Genomic DNA, 18,660 nt, shown 5'->3' on the forward strand with positions numbered 1-18,660 from the left:
GAGAGAAATTTTTTCTGCGGAAAATTTTCTAAAATGGTAAATCTTTTAGTAAACTTTTGCAAGGATTTTTCGAAAATTTAGAGGACAAAAAAAAGCTTTTGGTACATTTTATCTTTTATTGATCAATTTATGTACTATTTAAACAAAAACTACAGGTTATAATTCTTATAATACCATAACTAGAAGTCATAATTCCTGCAATAACTTAACAGGTTATAAACTTTGCAATCCACATAAATAAAATTAAGTTTGATTCAATTGAACTTAAGATTTGTCTTATTCTTAAATTTGCAACTAGTAACAAGTCTATTTACCCTATTTCATAATAATCACCTATTTCCCTTATTTGATAAATAAAATAATGAGGTAGTGGCAGAGAGAAGATGGCACCACTGTTCTGGCTGCAGCAATTATAATATTATTATCCTTCGTTTAAATAGCACTAGATTGGGCCGTGGTAACCCAGTAGTTAAGAGAATTGAACTTGAGTCTGGAGAAGCCGGGTTCTATCCCCGACTCCGCTAAAACCCACCCACTACATGCGATATACGCGCTTTTAAAACCTGTGGAATCGTAAGTCCTGTGGGTCTATCACTGAGCAGTTCAGTACAGGGATCTGGAGAAAATTTCCTTCCTCTTCAGATCCATGTATAAATTGAGAAAATAGCAGCAAGAAATGAGTGATGCTGCTATCTATCTGAGGAGTTCTGATCTAAGACTATATGTGATTTCACTCTTGTGGTGCTCTCGTCTAACAAAAGGCGCACCTTCCAGACTTAAATCGCAAAAAACGGCAATAGTTGACGAACTTGGCTTGTTCAAATGTCATTAGAAATAACAACAGCAGCACTATTGAGATAAAAATAAATCGAATTTGCTGTGTGATATGATGGGCGATGACAATGTTATGCTTTCGTATTTTCATTCTGAGCATGATATTGCAACGGAACACACAGACACGGGACCTTCACTTATTAGCAGCAACTCGGATTTATATAACCTTATGATTTCTAGTTCTAGGAGTTACCCAGAAAATAGAATATCAATGTCAAATAATCTTGATGTTAGGACAATTAGAGAAGTGTTTCTAGAAAAAATTGTGATAAAATTCTCATTGTGTACATACAGGGCCGACTTATGCGTGTCGCGGCCCCTAGGCAATGCTCGTCTCGGCCCCCCCTACCGTCTTCTAACTTCCTAATACTATATTTTTTAGCTAACACAACACTTTATATTCATAATTACGCTGTTTTTTACTGCATAGGTATATTATCACATTATTCAATAAAAAATATTGAATCAAACGAAAAGAATATAAGTAATTAATATATGCATTTAAAAAAAATTATACAATAAGCTTAAATATTAACTCTTCTAACTTTTTTTGTTACAAAATCGTTCAAGACATCCTGAAAGTTAACCTTTTCCAGTAGATCATTTTCAATTGCCATTATGGCCAATGAATTTAAACTGTTTTGTGACATAGTTGAACGAAGACAGTTTTTAATTAATTTCAATTTGGAAAAGTTCCGTTCACCAGTGGCGTTTGTAATCATTAGACTTCTATATATTTGCAAAGCTGTCATTACATTCGGGAAAGTTGATTGTGCCATGTTACCAATAATCAGTTTGTAAGACTCTTCGGCAGGCACAATTTTTCCCCCGGCGTCTTCTAATTGTAAGATGAAGTATTTATACTGCACCATTTCGTCTATAAACTCAGGCTCAATGTCCTCGAAATAATGTTTTTTAAGCTTTGTGCAAGCGTGTCTAATTTCAGCGTCGGATTTTTCAAGCGTGGTGTGTTAAAAAAGCTGCTCTTGCTGTATAGTCATCTGATTAGTCGGCGTTAAAATTACCGCGATAAAATTGCTTGCGATTATATTACTGCGTTATATATGAACTAACTATCATAATATTAATATCTAATTTGGAATGCGTTCAGAAATGTACTAAAATAGCGTCGATGTAATGTACAGAGCAAGAAAATCGTCATTGAAATTTCGAATTAAATTTTTACTGTTTAAGAACCATTGTCAATTTTTTTCTCCGTAGCACAGGGCCCCTGGAAGTGGCGGGGCCCCTAGGCAGTTGCCTACAGTGCCTAATGGATAAAACGGCCCTGTGTACATAATTTTTTACCACAAGTTCGTGATTGCATAAAAACTGATCAAATCACATTTTTAGCTTTTCAGGAAATGTGTTAGCGTCATTAATAAGATAAAAATTAAAAACTTTCAAAACACGATTTCTAAGCGTTGTTAATACTTTTGTTTTTCCTTGTAGGAAGGGGAAAACTCAAAATAGCATTACATTACGAGTTAGTGAAAATGCTTAAGTTTTGTTCACTAGAAGTTAAACTTTACAGTACCTTGATAATTTAATAGCTTAGAAAATTTCCCAGAAAAAAGTTCTTTTTTAAAAAATTTTGGAAAACCCACATATCTACTCCTAACTTGCAGAATCAAAGGGCGATGGATGAATTACCTTCCTCGGCTAAAGTGATCCCCCCGCCTCATTAGGCTTTTAAAAAAAAACTTTTTTTTTTTTAAAGAGTTGCTTTCGATAGAGCTCTTGGTATTTAAAGGGTTGCTTTTAAAAAGAGACGCAAAATCAAAACCCATCACTATAACGAACAAAAATAGTAGAAAATGCCGTAGACATGGTTGGCCAGAAGTAAACAATGTTAAAAATAATTGCATCCTTACAGTTTCTCTCTTGTATTCCATTTCTGTTAACTTGTTAAATACTTTAGAACTTCTTGAACACAATTATAAAACTCGTTTACCTTAACATAAGTCATGCAAAAAAAAACTAAAAATTAATTACTTTTTTATTTTTTCTATTTAAAACATTTTCGATCTTCTATTTAAAACATTTTCGAATGCGCAAATTTTTTACATAATTTTAAACTAAGTAATTTTAAGAGATGTAATCGAACAAATAGTTCGCTTAGAAAAAAACTTGAAAATACTGACTTTTTAGAAATATTTTAACTTAAAAAATTCAATTTATATAAAGTCATTTAAAATTACATAGCTTGAAATAAAGTAAACATTTATATACCTAACAATTCAAACATATTTCGTCTAATAAACGAACAAAAATATAAATAACTACTAAAATTTTTTACATGATTTTATCTTGGAAAAAATTAATTTTGATATTTTTGTTCAAAAAGTTTTGAATCCACTTAAAAACTTCTCAAGATATGATTGAATGCACAATTAGTAAAATTAACATTTCAGTGGTTATACTTTCGAGAGCTCACGTGACTTAACTTAGGACTATACTTCCAAAAATTGCGGCTGTCATTATTTTGAGGGTCAAAAATCTAAATCTGTCAAAAAAAAAATTTATGCTTGCCTTAATGATTCCGAAATTAAGCTAATTTTTTGTACTAATTAATTAACATATTTAATGCAATGTTCTAATAGGCCTTTTCTCTCCGGACCGAACTCAACGGTCGAGTGGGTGGGGACGAGGACGGAAAATTCTAAATATGCTATTAATTAATATTCATAAATAAACTGATGGAGTCGTGATGGTTCAGGGGATAGAGCGTTCGCCTTCCAATGAGGTGAACCGGGGTTCGATCACGGCAATGGCTGGTCGATACGAATTCCGCATCCGGCTTGCACCGACCACAGTGTTGACGTGAAATATCCTGAGTGGTAGACGGATCATTGGTTCCCCTTGCTGTCAGGCTAACCGAGGGAGGTTCTCGTGGTCTTCCTCTCCATGTAACGCAAAATGAGGGTTAGTTACATCAAAAAGTCCTCCATGAAGGCAAATTTCACCAATACTTGATCCAGAAGTTCCCTTGTCTTCTGGATTGGTTCAAAATTACAAAGCTACGGAGTTGAAAATTTCTTTTTTTTTCATTTCCAATGATCGGACTTGCACAATCGGTCTTGCCGATGAGCAGACCTAGTGCGTTCTCCAAAGGTGGTATCCACTCTTTCAGGACCACCACAATGGGTGAGATACCGTTGGTCACGTTAATTTGGACGTCTAGTTTCTGCCACACTAGATGGCAGCACCGAGACTCTATTTGGATGCTAAAGCGCACTAGGAACTTCATTTTGCCGGANTTAACTTAGGACCATACTTCCAAAAATTGCGGCTGTCATTATTTTGAGGGTCAAAAATCTAAATCTGTCAACAAAAAAATTTATGCTTGCCTTAATGATTCCGAAATTAAGCTAATTTTTTGTACTAATTAATTAACATATTTAATGCAATGTTTTAATAGGCCTTTTCTCTCCGGACCGAACTCAACGGTCGAGTGGGTGGGGACGAGAAGGGAAAATTCTAAAGATGCTATTAATTAATATTCATAAATAAACTGATGGAGTCGTGATGGTTCAGGGGATAGAGCGTTCGCCTTACAATGAGGTGAACCGGGGTTCGATCCTGGCAATGGCTGGTCGATACGAATTCCGCATCCGGCTTGCACCGACCACAGTGTCGACGTGAAATATCATGGGTTAGACGGATCATGGGTTAGAATCCCCTTGCCGTCAGGCTAACCGTGGGAGGTTCTCGTGGTCTTCCTCTCCATGTAACGCAAATTGAGGGTTAGCTACATCAAAAAGTCCTCCATGAAGGGAAATTTCCCCAATACTTGATCCAGAAGTTCCCTTGTCTTCTGGATTGGTTCAAAATTACAAAGCTACGGAGTTGAACATTTTTTTTCATTTCCAATGATCGGACTTGCACAATCGGTCTTGCCGATGAGCAAACCTAGTGCGTTCTCCAGAGGTGGTATCCACTCTTTCAGGACCACCACAATGGGTGAGCAACCGTTGGCCATGTTAATTTGGACGTCTAGTTTCTGCCACACTAGATGGCAGCACCGAGACTCTATTTGGATGCTAAAGCGCACTAGGAACTTCATTTTGCCGGAAATGCCAAGAGCCAATAAGGCACTCCAGGGATCTTTTACATGCCGCATAATCATACGACATGGCAGCTGAGGATATTCTGCATCCCGAAAATCCGGTGTCTGAGCCGGGGATCGAACCTGCAGACTTGGGCTCTGAAGGCCGACGACAAACCTGCTGCGCCACCCAGCCACTTAAGTTGAACATTAGAAACATAAACCCGAAAAAATTGGGTCGGCTGTTCAACGACGGTTATAAAAAAAAACAATGATTAAATAAAATAAACTGATGGTGGATATTTACTTAATTTGGAAGTATATTTCGATATATGTAAAAGACAAGGCCGTCACCAAACGCAGAGAGATAAAGCGTGCGGAATTTTAGATAATTTATTAATTTTTTTGAGACAAAATTATGCCATTACAATTCTGCAATCAATAGTTTTTGATAGGTAGTTAAATAGTATACAATTGTCTGCCTTTCGACTTTTGATAAGTATCTTTGTTTTTATGCAATTGACGTTAAAAAAAATGTTAACGTCATCGAAATAAGTTCAAACTGCAACAAAATTAGATTTAAAAATCAAAATCGAACAACTGAGAAACGTGAAGTTTTAAATGACTTTCTCAAACCACAAATAGCATACTGTTATTTCTTTTAAGTTTTGAGAGAAAAAAATCATAGAAGTTCTAAAAATTATCCAGCGCTTTTACTCAACTAATAAAGCTACCCCTTTATTTTTTACCTTTTTGAAGGTATTGTTCCTGCTGCCTTGTTACACTATATCATCAAAAGTTTGCTAAGTACAAAAAAAAAATCAAAAAGCACCGTGGAAGAAACGTGGCGACATTGTCACAGAACGCTACCGAGTTCTTGCAGAAATATTTTTTCTTTGGGAAGTAAAAAATTTTGCTTTTTTTTCTGCAGAAATTTTAGAAAGATTTTATCTTTTCTTCAGAATTATATTCAAAAGATGCCTTTCTCGAGCATCGGAGTGGAAAAAAAATGCTTATGATTTTTCTATTCTCATTTGAGAATAATGAAAAATAAAGAATAAAGTAAAAAATTTGTTTTCCTTTCTGTAGAAATTTTCGTTCTATTTTTTTCATACAGTTTTACTACTACTAATTTCCACATAGTTTTGAAAATCCGATATTTTTTATTACAACTTATTCTCGAAATGAAAACACGCATTTAGCAACCCCCTTTTTGAATAATCCAATTCGCGTGATTTCGCCGTCGATCTTTTTTTTCTCGGTGGTTACTACTACAGATTTCACGATTTTTTTTAATGTGTTGATGAATTACAAAATGTGAAAAAGGAAATAATTAGTGTGTTATCTTCCTACAAAATGCAAGAATATTGTCCATAATATTAGTCAGGGGTCTGAATTTGAAGAAATTTGGGTTCGTTAACGGACTTCGTTAACTTTTAATCGAGCCCTTCACTAATTTTTTTAATCTTCATTATTGTTTTGTTAATCGAATAAGCCCTTCCTGGGGGGGGGGAGGAAGACGGTTCGAGACAAACTAAGATTTCCTAAGTTTAAATTCCAAATGTAGTATTCTAAGAACATATTTCTACTTTTACAAACATCGTGTGCGCATTCTTATTAATATTAAATCATAATTTTTTTGTAAATAAATAATTGATCAATTTATATTTATTCATAAAACTAATTAATTGAATATTATGTAAATAAAACTTAACTTCAGTTATATACAGTTCAGTTCAGTTATAATTCACTTAACATTGAATATTATGTAAATAAAAATTAACTCTAATTTATTAGAAGCAACTGTTGAGCAGAATCTTGTATCTATTTACAATTTAAAAACTTCTTGAAAAGGTTTTTATTTCTGCTATAACAGGACCCTATTTGCACAAATTCACAAAAGCAGGACCCTGGTTGAAAGAATATAATTTAACTCTTATTTTATATTCACAAATTATGAATAGTTTTTTCACAATTTTACAAAATCAGGGCCTTTCACAAAATGTCTGGACAGACCCCTATTAGTATAAAAAATTTTACATATTCAATTAAAAGAATTATTTTAGTTATTTGAAAGTTGACGCTTCGGTTACTTTAAATTAGTATCATGTATATTGGCTATTTTTAAGTATCTTGCAGAAAGATATTAGTATTAGAGAGGTATGTCGCAGAAAGCCCGAAAAAAATTCTGCCACAGGATATATATATGAAGAGTAAGTAATATGACGTTCTGTGCTAAATATGAAGATAACCAATTTTTTCTAAATTTGCAGTTTTACATTTGAGATTGCAAAATAATAATAATATTAAATAAATAAATAAAAATAAAAGGAAAGCATGAGAAATTAAAAGGAAAAAAAAAGAGTTAAATATGCAAATGATAAACAATTAGGACAATTTCATGTGTAACAAATTAAAAATATCATTTGCTTAGACACTGCTTTATAAAACTTAGTCATTACAAACCTAATCATGCTTACGCAGGAAAGCTCTTATGCTTTAAATTTTACTGCAGTTAACGAATTTTAATTCAAATAAGGTGTAACTTTAAAGAAAAAGAAATTACGATTTCATTCCTTTTTTTTTTTAATTTTTAAAACTCTTGTAAGAATTTTTTTCTTCACATTTTTCTTTTCAAATATATAACTATTGAATAAAATTATCGGAGTGCAATTGTATTTTTACTTTTTTTTTCTGCATTTTGAAAGACAATTGAACATAAAACGATTTTAGTATCTTTGCAAGATTTGCCCATTCCACTTCCTCCCCCCGAGCCAACAAAAATAAGTAAATTGCCAACTCCCCTCCCCCATTTGGAACTTAAATAATACTTGAATGACCCTCTATTTTAATGACATTTATGAACATAACATTAATAATGATACATGTTCATTTTAACTTTTAAAATTAACGGCATAGTAAAAAAAATGTTATCCTGCAGAATTGAAATGGTTTTACTTTAACCAAAATGTAAGCAACCTTTAAATTTAGTCTTTAAAACTAATGCTCTATAATTTATGTCAGTTTCTCTTGTAGCACTAATTGGTAGATCTCCGTATTGTGAACTGACGCAGTGTCATAATTCGATTATACAAATCATCTTGAAGATGAAGAATAATTACAAATTGAAGATGAAAAATAATTGCAAATTAGCATGATGACAAATAATTAACTAACTTTAGTTGAATAAAATTAATTTACTACCTAAGAAAATAGCTAAAATAAACAAAAAAGACTCGAATAGCAAGACTGGCCATAGGAGTCTCAGTTTAATTAAAAAAAAAACTTGTTTTACAAAATTAATCAGAGAGTGATCTCATAGTAGTGAGAAATTCTATTTGCTTACTGCCATGACAGAAAACTCAGAGCAGAAATTATTTTTCAACATCCACCCCCCCCCCAAAAAAAAATTTTTTTTGAAAGTTGCTTAAAACAATAATAGAAAAAGTTTAAAGAAATAATGTCAGAAAGTTTTTTTTAATCACATAATGCAGATGAAGAGCACCTTTCCCACAAAAACATTTATGAAAAATGTGACAGGAGATCATTTTTTAATCACTAGGTATTGCAATAAATTTCTCAGGAAATTTTAAAAGGAAAAATGGGTAATATTGAAAATAGTTCAAGGTTCAATTTGGATAGGGAACCATTAGCTTAAACACAGATAGAGATAAAAAGAAACTTTTAAACTTTATTTGTTAGATATTTGTTAACAGAAAAATGAATTATATTTAAAAAAATAGTTTTCATATTTTAAGGCATGACAAAAATAATAATAATGATAAATAAATAAAGGTAATCTTATTATCAGCTTACTTACAGCTTTTGTTAAAATGTGTTACGGGGAAATAAATAAAGAACGAAATTGAAACAGCAAGAACATGCTGAATTCGCTTATTAAAATAAAAAATATATAAATTAAGTGGGAGAAAAAAGGTTTTATGCAGTATTAAACCTTAATCAGAGGACTCCCTCTTTTTACATTTGCTTTTTTTTTATTTCTCTACATTTGTGCCGGAAAAGTACACCTACATTGCATTTTAATGAAAACATTCTCTATTTTCACATACACATTTCTTATATGGATTTACAACAAAACCAGCCGGAACTAGTTTAAGGTCCGTATAAAAATAATTATGCAATAATTTTTTTTTTTTTAAGTTGGAATATTTTATAGTAAAATAGCCATTTGATTTCGTCATAATTTTATTACTTGCAGATATCCAATTAAGTATTACTCATTTGGAAACGAACAATAATGTAATTTATAATGCTTCACTTGTACTTTAATTTTGATATTACTTTTAAAACAACAATTATAATCTTGGGTAAACCTTATGATTAAAAATGTCTTAACACAAAAATAAAACCAACATTGGGGAAATTGTATTTAAGGGGATCAATAAAAGCTTTTTGGGAGAAAATATTTTTAAAGGCCACTATACAAATGATAGATATTTTTATTTAATATTTACAAAATGTTTTATTAAAATTTGTTTGAACTATATCTTTAATGACGAGTATTTTTATCTAGGCATAATATACATGTAGACATCAAAATACAAGGTGTTTTGTAAAGACCGTCCTTAATACGTATTTTTAGAATCCTTATAAAAAATTGAAACAAAAAAAAGTTATTCAAGATGGAAGTTGAAAATTAATATTTAAGCGAAGTAAAAGCAAAAACGCTATTGAAGAATTACAGATGAGGAAGGAGCTTGTAATAAACATAAAACAGGTTTATTGGAGGATAAAACTTTAATGGAACAGTTCTGATGATCGCCTTGCAACCTCTGTTTCCACACGTAATCAAACATTCTAGTAGTCAATAACAATCACTTTCGAATACTATAAACTGTTAAACATCGATATCGGTTTTGTTTTTTCCTCAGTTAAATATTAGTTTGTGATCCTCATGTGCTATGAATGTTTTTTCTTTTTCATTTTTGATAAGAATTCTATAAATGCGTATAATGGGGCTGTCATTAATAAACTATTTATTGGATGCAATTAAAACTTATAAATTAATATTTAGCTGCTGAACAATTAGGATTCTGTAAAGGTAGGAACTTTATTTACGTCGCACTAGAGATGCACAATGAGCTATTGGCGACGGTCTGGGAAACATACCTGATGATGATCCGTAGACATGGTCATTGCAATTTTGATCCTCTGCAGAGGGGATGGCTCCCCAGCTTCGGTAGCCCGACGACTTGCGATCGAAGTCGAGCACTTTACAATTGAACAGTTTAACGAGCACCGATACTGCGCACCCTCGGTCCCTATGCTGGTTGATCAAAGTTATCACCCACCCGCCGTTTTAATTAACTTACAACAAAATTTTCTTTTTAATTAATTTTATAAAATTTTGAGTAGAATATTATTTAGGGATATTTTTTTTATTTTACTTTAGTATTTTTTTATTTTACTCAAGGAAAAAATTTCTTTCACTAAATTGAACTTTTATTTCAAATCTGAAATTTATCGAAGTGTAACTTTTTGTTTCAGTTTTTTTACTTCTTAAGAAAATTTTAAAAGTAATAGGATTTTAATAACTTACGTAAGCATACTAATACTCCTCCTTTCTTCTTGTCAGACAAAGTAAGCTAATCACAAGCCGCCACCTTTCCGTCAGGTATTTACGTAATATTTGGACTGCCCCTATGAATTTTAATTAACTTTGATTTTATGTTATTATTTCAGATTAAAAAAAGTTAATTATTCAAAAATATTAAAGCATTTGATTGTTTTAAAAAAAATTACTTCCTTGTACCATGTTAAAATTTCCCAAGACATCTAAATCTTTTATTAAAAGAAAGACATAATTTGTTGAAAAATGCGCATACTTATTCGATTAACAATATAATTATTTTAATCGGTATTATAAATAGTTTTTAGTTTTATATCGCCATTGTCAGAAAAAAAAAATTTTGGCGGCCATTTTGGCGCATGTGCTGTTACGAATATCTTCCCAAAAGCTTGGAACATTTTTTAAATCTGTTTTACTGGTTTTCTTTATAGACCAATGAGGGAAGTAATACTTTACCTCCGGAAACTTTTCGATTAATTTTTCTTTAAGTATGAAGAATATAAACTAACATCTAACACTGGAACATTGTAAAGAAATCATTATCATCCACAGCCATGAAAAGAAATTGCTATTACAATCGAAACAGAAGCGAACTTTGGTTTTCACAAGTGTTGCCATCAAAAGATATGAACTTTTTTAAATTATCGTCCTGAAGGTTTCGTTTTTAATACCAAATACTAACAAGTAAACCGAGACGTTTAATTTAGAAGTATTTTTAAATTATTAAAAAAATTTTCCTCTTTGCGATACAATTTTCTTATTCCTGTCTTTTAAAATGCTTCTTTCGTAGCAATGTTACTTAGTTTTATAACTTATCATTATTCTAACCGTTGGTATAATTATATGCGTATTCTGAAACAAATGTTCTTACGTTTTTTGTTTTTAATTACATAAATTCGTACTATTCGAATAGTATTAATTGTCATATTGAAAGAAATGTAACCATAAGTTTAACAATTATAATTAAATATTGTTATTTCAGAGAATAATAAAGATTAAATTATTTCAGTCAGAATATTAAATAATGTTCCCGCTCTGTAATGCAATTTATAAATTAAAAACGAAACCAGTTATAAATAATAATAAAAATTTATCGAAGAATAATAACGCGTTTGGTGAATTAAATTGTCAAATTAGAAAAAAATGAGTATGCAAGAAATGAAAATTTTGTTACAAAAGTTTGGAATTCATCCTGAACATTGATCTTTTTTTTTCCCTTCATAATTTATTCATCTCATTCATATTAGCACAGAGAAATGAAATTTCGACATACATTTTTAATTACCTATATGAAGTTTGAGAGTTATGGCAATACTATAATTATACATATATATATATGATACTTTAAGGAATCGTTTATATATTTCTAGTAAGTAACTAACTTTCTGTGCACGATCGGTTCCGAAATTTGATTTACATAAAATCAATTGAACAGTGTGGAACAATATAATTAAAAGTCATAGTTATTAAAGTGAATTTTATATAACACTGATCCTTTGTAATATTTTCAGATAGGTACATTACACGATTTCGGAATTTCTACTTCTGGTGAGTTTTCTAAGACTAATTTTAGGTCAGCTCGCTTTGTGACCACAAAAAATTTAATCACAGAAACTTGTCGATAGAATAGTTAAGTCAAATCAAGTGGATATAACTAATAGTTTACAAGATACTGAAATTTTATGTTGTTGTTGTCGTAAGCCGTTAAGGCAGAGGGTGTGATTGTTCTTGTTTTCCAGTGGCGTCATCTATGGCCAAAAATGCAATTTCTGCCACACCCATACATCGCACCCGCTTATAGGGCGGACCCATTCATGCATCCATTCACATATCGTAGTTTTGAGCTGATACAGAGAACGATCAATCTCCAATTCAGTACCACCAGAGGTATAATTTGCTTTGGGAACATGGAGGACTCTGTGACCCGACAAATTTAACGTGCACCAGTCACCATTTACTACACGGGGACTCTGGACAGCTGGGTTCGAACTCCCGCTCTGACGAACGTGACTCCATAGCTCTGCCAACCAGGTTATCCCGACCATTGAAATTCTATAATTAAAAATTGATAGTTTTGTAGTTGTAGTTACCTGTATGAAAGTGCTATATAGACAAGTGAGGTACTGCTTCTGATGTCTGTTTTTCATATTTTTTTTACCTCTGTTGAATTAAATGAAACTATAAGTATGCCGATGGGACCAATATTTTGAAATTCATAGAAATTTTATGTTTAAAAATTGAGAATACCTTTTTACTCGCCATAAAATAGGTTATGCAGAAAAGAGATAGTTTGGATCTAATGTAACGTTTTACGCTAAATCAAGTATGCTTCAAACTCAAAACCAAGTCGATAGTTAAGAAGTTATTATAAGAGCAGCAATATAATATTATAAAGCAAATTAAGATATGTACAAATAAGTTGTAAATACAAAAGTATATTTTTTAAACTTACAAACGTATATAATTTTTGAATTGTTAGTTCTATAAACTTTGTTATAGCCTCATTCGATTCAGCCAAGGCCTACTGTGCCCATCTCAGTTTTCTTGACCTTGGGCTCTGGGGTGCAGGAGCAGATGTTCTGGTCAGGTGGTCAGCCTAACGCGGAACCCCCAGTGTTTAGTTCCCAAGCATGCTTGGTACTCATTTATCGACCTACTGAAGGGATGAAAGACTGAGTCAACCTTGCCCTGCCCGAGGATCGAACCAGGGACCTGTGGCACGACAGCGCAAAACGCTACCGCTCAGCCACCGGGCGTCCACTGGCCTAAATAGCACTGTCAAATGCGTAAATTAGTATAAGTACAAAACTGCTCTATTTATTCCTATGTACTCTAGTAAAACTACATAGAAAATTATACCTCACTTGCTGGATGAAAAAAAACTTTTGTAAAAACTACATAGGTAACAATACAGCACTTGCCTAGATATCACTGTCAGATGCGTAATTTAGTATAAGAACTATATTTTATTAGTCCTATTTACGTGGGGCTGATAAATGTTAAATAATGGCTCATATAATTCAGCCTAAAAAGAAAAGAAATGCATAGGAAGCCATGCCTCATTTGTCTAGACAGCGATATATTTTCCTCAACCTTATAAGCCCTTTCCCTGGTCCCCACAGCTTTCGAATTATGCTTTGCATCAGGGAAAAACTAGATTGCTCACAATCACATGACTACTATACTGCTGTACGAATGGGGAAAAAAAACGTGTCTCACAGTAGGTTTTGAGAAAATTGGCCAAATAACTATTTTCTTTCTATTGCTGATACTAGGAACACTAAAATAGAATTTCAAAAACAAAATTAATCTTTTGCAATAAGTTGCCTATCATACAAAAATACCAAATATATAAAAATCTCAATTTTGAATTTTTGTCATTCACGTTGATTTTACTTTTGCAGGGCAGAATACCTAACTGCGAAATCTATTGTAATAGGTAGCCATGAGCATTGTTGGTGGGGGGGACGGTTCATATGTGCCCCCTCAATAATTAGAAATCTATAAAAATCCCTCTCAATACTTCAGACAAATAAAAAAAATTTCCATAAATCACCATCGATTTAAACTATTTGAAATTATAAACAAGAAAAAAAAAGATAAATATAATTAATCTTTCTGCGGTTATATAACAGATATAAGACCTTTCTTTTCCTCTGGGTAAAATTTAAATAAACATTATGATTGTGTATTCTAATTTTGTCCCTCTCAAAAATTGGAGCCCTGGGAAGCTCATGATGGTTGCACAGTATAAAGAAATCTTTTATTTCCCAAAAGGATATTTTTTTTAACCAAAAACGCTTTCCTGGAAAAATTAAAAATGTGGCATATCATTAGAATGTCTCTTGCAAATTTTAAGCCCAACATAGAAGAGTAAACTCTATGATAACCCCGACATTGAGAGGAATATGACCCACGATCTGTCTATTGCGAGTGGGGTATCATGTTTCGTCAGTACGAGCCGGAAGCAAAATGACCTGCCTTCATAGAGATTCGAATCCGTGCGAGTGACGAAACGAACTGAGAACAGTAATGCTAAAGCCAATTCTAGACAAAAGGCAACATTTTCCAACAACATTGGCAACAATTCGCTTTAAACCCAACTGTTATCGGAATACAACTGTACCGGTTAGTTTTACTATGTCAGGGGCACCAAAAGTCATAAACCCGATTCGCAGGTCGGTTGATCAAAAACAACTAATTAAAAAACCTCCGAGATTTTTAATTCATTTTAAACAATAAATTACAATTACAGGGGTAATTGTGGGCCCAACTAAAAAATCCAGAAAATTTCTTGAGTAAAATCCTTCAAAAAATTAATATCTTCATAAATTTATATCATTGAAATTTTCAAAACATGATATTCTAAAGAAATCATATGCTGCGCATTTAAATTAATAATTATGTGTAAGTTTTTAATAATTATGTGTAAGTTTACTTTTATCTATTTACATTTATTATTATACCAGAAAAAATATTTACAAATGAAAGAGATGCCAAGTATAAATTCTAGTTCTAATATTTTTAAATAAAATATACAAGAATTTTTATACATACATGTGATCGATGATTTATTGAAACTTCTGGACTTAGGATTTCCAGAAACTTTCGGATCGCGGTTAGCGAAAAATCCAGATTTTTTCTGGAGCACAATCACCCCTGCTATTGACAATAAAAAAAAAATCCGGTTTTTAAGTCCCGAGTTTTCCCCTTGTAATCACTTAAAAACCGTACATTTCTGCGTAAAAATAATGCATCAATAAATAAACAGTAAACGATGTTAGAAAATTTATATTTTTGGCTAAAAAGTCCTTTATATTCTCAATAAGTCAATGTGATTTGAAAAATTAAAGTAAAATGAGTGGGAAAAGAAATGCTGTTCTTTTTTTTTTCTAACTTTATCTAAGATGTTTTATTACGTATGAATTTATACACGCCTTCGCTTCAAAACAGCCCAATTCTTAGAAATATCATTTACATTCTAATCGTCTACAATATCATTTTCTGATGATAGAATTAAATTATTATCCGGTCATTTGTTTGTGTCGTGCACAAACAGTTTAGAACAGCGGTTTCCAACTGGCGGCCTGCGAACTAAAATATATTAGTTGTCATTTTTTTGCGGACAATTTTCGCCAAAACTCTATATTGGATTTAAATACTTCGTTAATAAAACAAAAACCTAATTTCTTCGTTTCTGTGAAATTTATCATACCAACGGTGCAAAAAAAATATATTTCTCAGGTTTTACATCCAAGAAAATATTTATTCAAATACAAAAATAATCGTGTATGTTGCTCTTTTTTATTTCATTTTCTTTGTATTTTGTGAATATAATTTAGCATGTGTGTATCAAAAATTTTCTCAAAGAAATTCTCTGATTTAACTTTTTGAAACCACTCATTTTGGACGAAAAAATTTGCACACACATTTGTAAATTTTAAATGAAAATATCTATTCTCTGGTGGTTGCAGCAGACAAACCTCTATTTCGTCATTGAACATTTTGCGTGCTACTATGTGAGTTTTAATACCAACCTTTTTAAAGTTTTATATCCTAACAATTAGATATCTGTTGCACATTAATTGTTTAATACATGGGTGCACATTAAAGTTATTGTAGCCTGAATTTTTTAATATGCAATTGAATATTTTTAAAAAATCTACTTCTTATTTTAATTTGTAATTCAATACTTTTGTTTTGTACAACTTTGTGAAAATCTGACAGAAATATTTAATATTCCTTCAAACATCAAAGAGTCCTACATAAAATTTTGATAAAGTTGCGGCCTGCCATTTGATTTGTGTTCTTAATTGTGGCCCCCCGGCCTCATGTAAGTTGGAAACCCCTGGTTTAGAACTATCTTTGGTTTCCTAAATGCCCTGTCATTGCGACTGGAGATGTTAGTAGTGGACGGCATTAACGATTTAAATTTTTCCTTTGTATTTATTATATCAGAGATTTATTTTACTTCAACATACTGATTATAAACAACTTCCAATTTTTGAGGGGAAAGCGGTATGACGACTTTCAAATTTGCTTCAGATAAAAGTGTTGTAGACAAAGATAACAAGTCATACAATGGTTTCTTTTAAGGAAATCACAAAGACTATCCACCAAAAAAAGTTTTCTGACGAAAAAAAAGTCTTTTTGAGCAAAGAAAAAAAATAGAGAAATAGTTTAATTTTGGTAAACGAAATAATGTGCTGGTAAAACAGTTACAGACAAATAATAAATTCTTTTAGAGCAGTTCCCAGAGTGTGTTTGGCACTTTAAGATGCTTTGCTTTATGCAATTTGTTTTAGCTAAGAGAGTATAGCTGTAAGTAAAACTTTTAAGTTGTTATTATTTCAACCAGTGCTTTGTCATTTGTCACAATATTATGAATTTTTATAAATAAATGTTAAATAATATATTTAACGAATACCAATAAATATATATACACATTATAAATAAGTTTTTTGAGATCTAAAAAGCTTTAAAATGAAATTTTTACCAACATTCTTAAAAAGTTATGGTTGTTCTTTAAGTTTCAACTTAAAAATTTGCCTATTCAAAAACACAAACAAAAATTAAATGCTTTAAACCTATTCTTTTTATCTATTAAAAGATATTTATTAGAGTACATTTTGTAGCACCTAATTTTTAAAACATTTAAGCCAAATTAAAATTGCAAATTTAGGTAATACTTAGGCTTAAATAGGTTGTATTGAAACTGTATTATATTATTTATTAAGCTGAAAATTACGAAACATTGGATTTTTCTTTAAATCAATTGAATAAAAACATAGAAAATTAAATGAATTAACCTAAAAAGCCAATAATGAAATGTCATTAGATTTTTTTTTTTACTTATTCACTTTTTTACACATTTGTTTCAGAAACAAATTATTATTATTATTTTTTTTTTTTGAAGTATTAAAATGTTAGATTCAATTACTTTTTTAAAATTTATTTCAGTAAAAATAAAAGCCGTAGATCCAGTTTTCATTACTAGCATTAAAAGTTGAATTAAGAATTGTTATTTCACTTAAATTTCAAGATTAAAAAATTAAGCATTCAGGGAACTATCAAAAATATATCTTTCATGAAACTATATGAATACTAAAAAGTAAACAATAATGAAATTTCAACAAATATTAAATAATCGATGGATATAAATAAATTTAGATGTAAAAGGCTAGGGGTATGGATATACTTTTTTCAAAAATGACAATGTTTATCAAATTGAATTATCAAATTATCACTTTATCAAAAGAAAACGAGATAGAAACAAACTTCTTGTTGCCTAAATAGAAATTGTGCTGTTGTTCATCAAAAACGTTCTCCTGAACATTTTAAAAATGTGGCTATCATTAAACTGCCTTCATATATGTAAAAAAAACATCTATATAATAACAAGTAAATTATTAGAATAGTATCTTTCAACATTCAAATCCTAAAACTTTTGTACACGTACTAATACTGTTTATTGATAATATTAATGGCAGCCAAATGTTTTACAAGTCATACTTAAATCAATATGTTTTTTAAAATTATTTTACCTCTTTATAAAAAAGATTTTTTTTTCGTAAATATAGTGATTGCTGTGCTATGCATTCACTATTATAAATGAAATCTAATAAAAATTTTGTAAAAAAACTTTTACTTAACAACAATTTTGTGAATGAAAATTAGAATGTTTCTTAATCACAAAATGTAACATAAAGAATATTTTGATTAAAAAAAAATAATAAACAAAGAAGTTAGAAAAACATGAATTAAAATATTACATAAGTAAATATTATATTATATTTACTTACGATGAATGCATACTTATGATTATGACTACATGATATACATTACATAAGTAAATAAAACAGCGAAATCTTGTGAAGGAACAATCTTTTCTACTTACTTAATTTGTTTAATATTTATGTCACAAAAACTGCAATATGCAATTCATTAAAAGGTAAGATTTTAAAGAGTGCAATTATCGTGCCTAAGAAGAAAGATGCAATTTGCACATTGTATGGGTAGCATTGAAGCTGCCAAGAAATTCACAGGATATATGATTAATCAAATGTCTTTCTTTGTCTCATTTTATTAAACTATATCTTAAAAAAAAAGCTAAACGAAAAAAAAATTATAGTATTTTTAATCATTAAATACCAACTGTGTAAGCCAGTTAGAATCAAACAGAATTCGA

The 18,660-nt window shown here is 30.8% G+C and overlaps 1 protein-coding gene across 2 annotated transcripts in view; it reads right to left on the reverse strand.

The window, feature by feature from the left end:
* LOC110282546 (serine/threonine-protein phosphatase CPPED1-like) overlaps positions 1-11,043 on the reverse strand; it is a 64,382-nt gene extending 53,339 nt beyond the window's left edge. Inside the window, exon 1 of one of the 2 annotated variants that reach the window (XM_071184201.1) lies at positions 10,929-11,043. The gene's annotated coding sequence lies outside the window, so the exon portion shown is untranslated. The remainder of the gene's footprint in view (positions 1-10,928) is intronic. The other variant, XM_043051255.2, reaches the window with a different exon arrangement.
* Positions 11,044-18,660: the final 7,617 nt, after the last annotated feature.

The sequence above is a fragment of the Parasteatoda tepidariorum genome, chromosome 8, assembly GCF_043381705.1.
Source record: "Parasteatoda tepidariorum isolate YZ-2023 chromosome 8, CAS_Ptep_4.0, whole genome shotgun sequence".
NCBI lineage: Eukaryota > Metazoa > Arthropoda > Arachnida > Araneae > Theridiidae > Parasteatoda > Parasteatoda tepidariorum.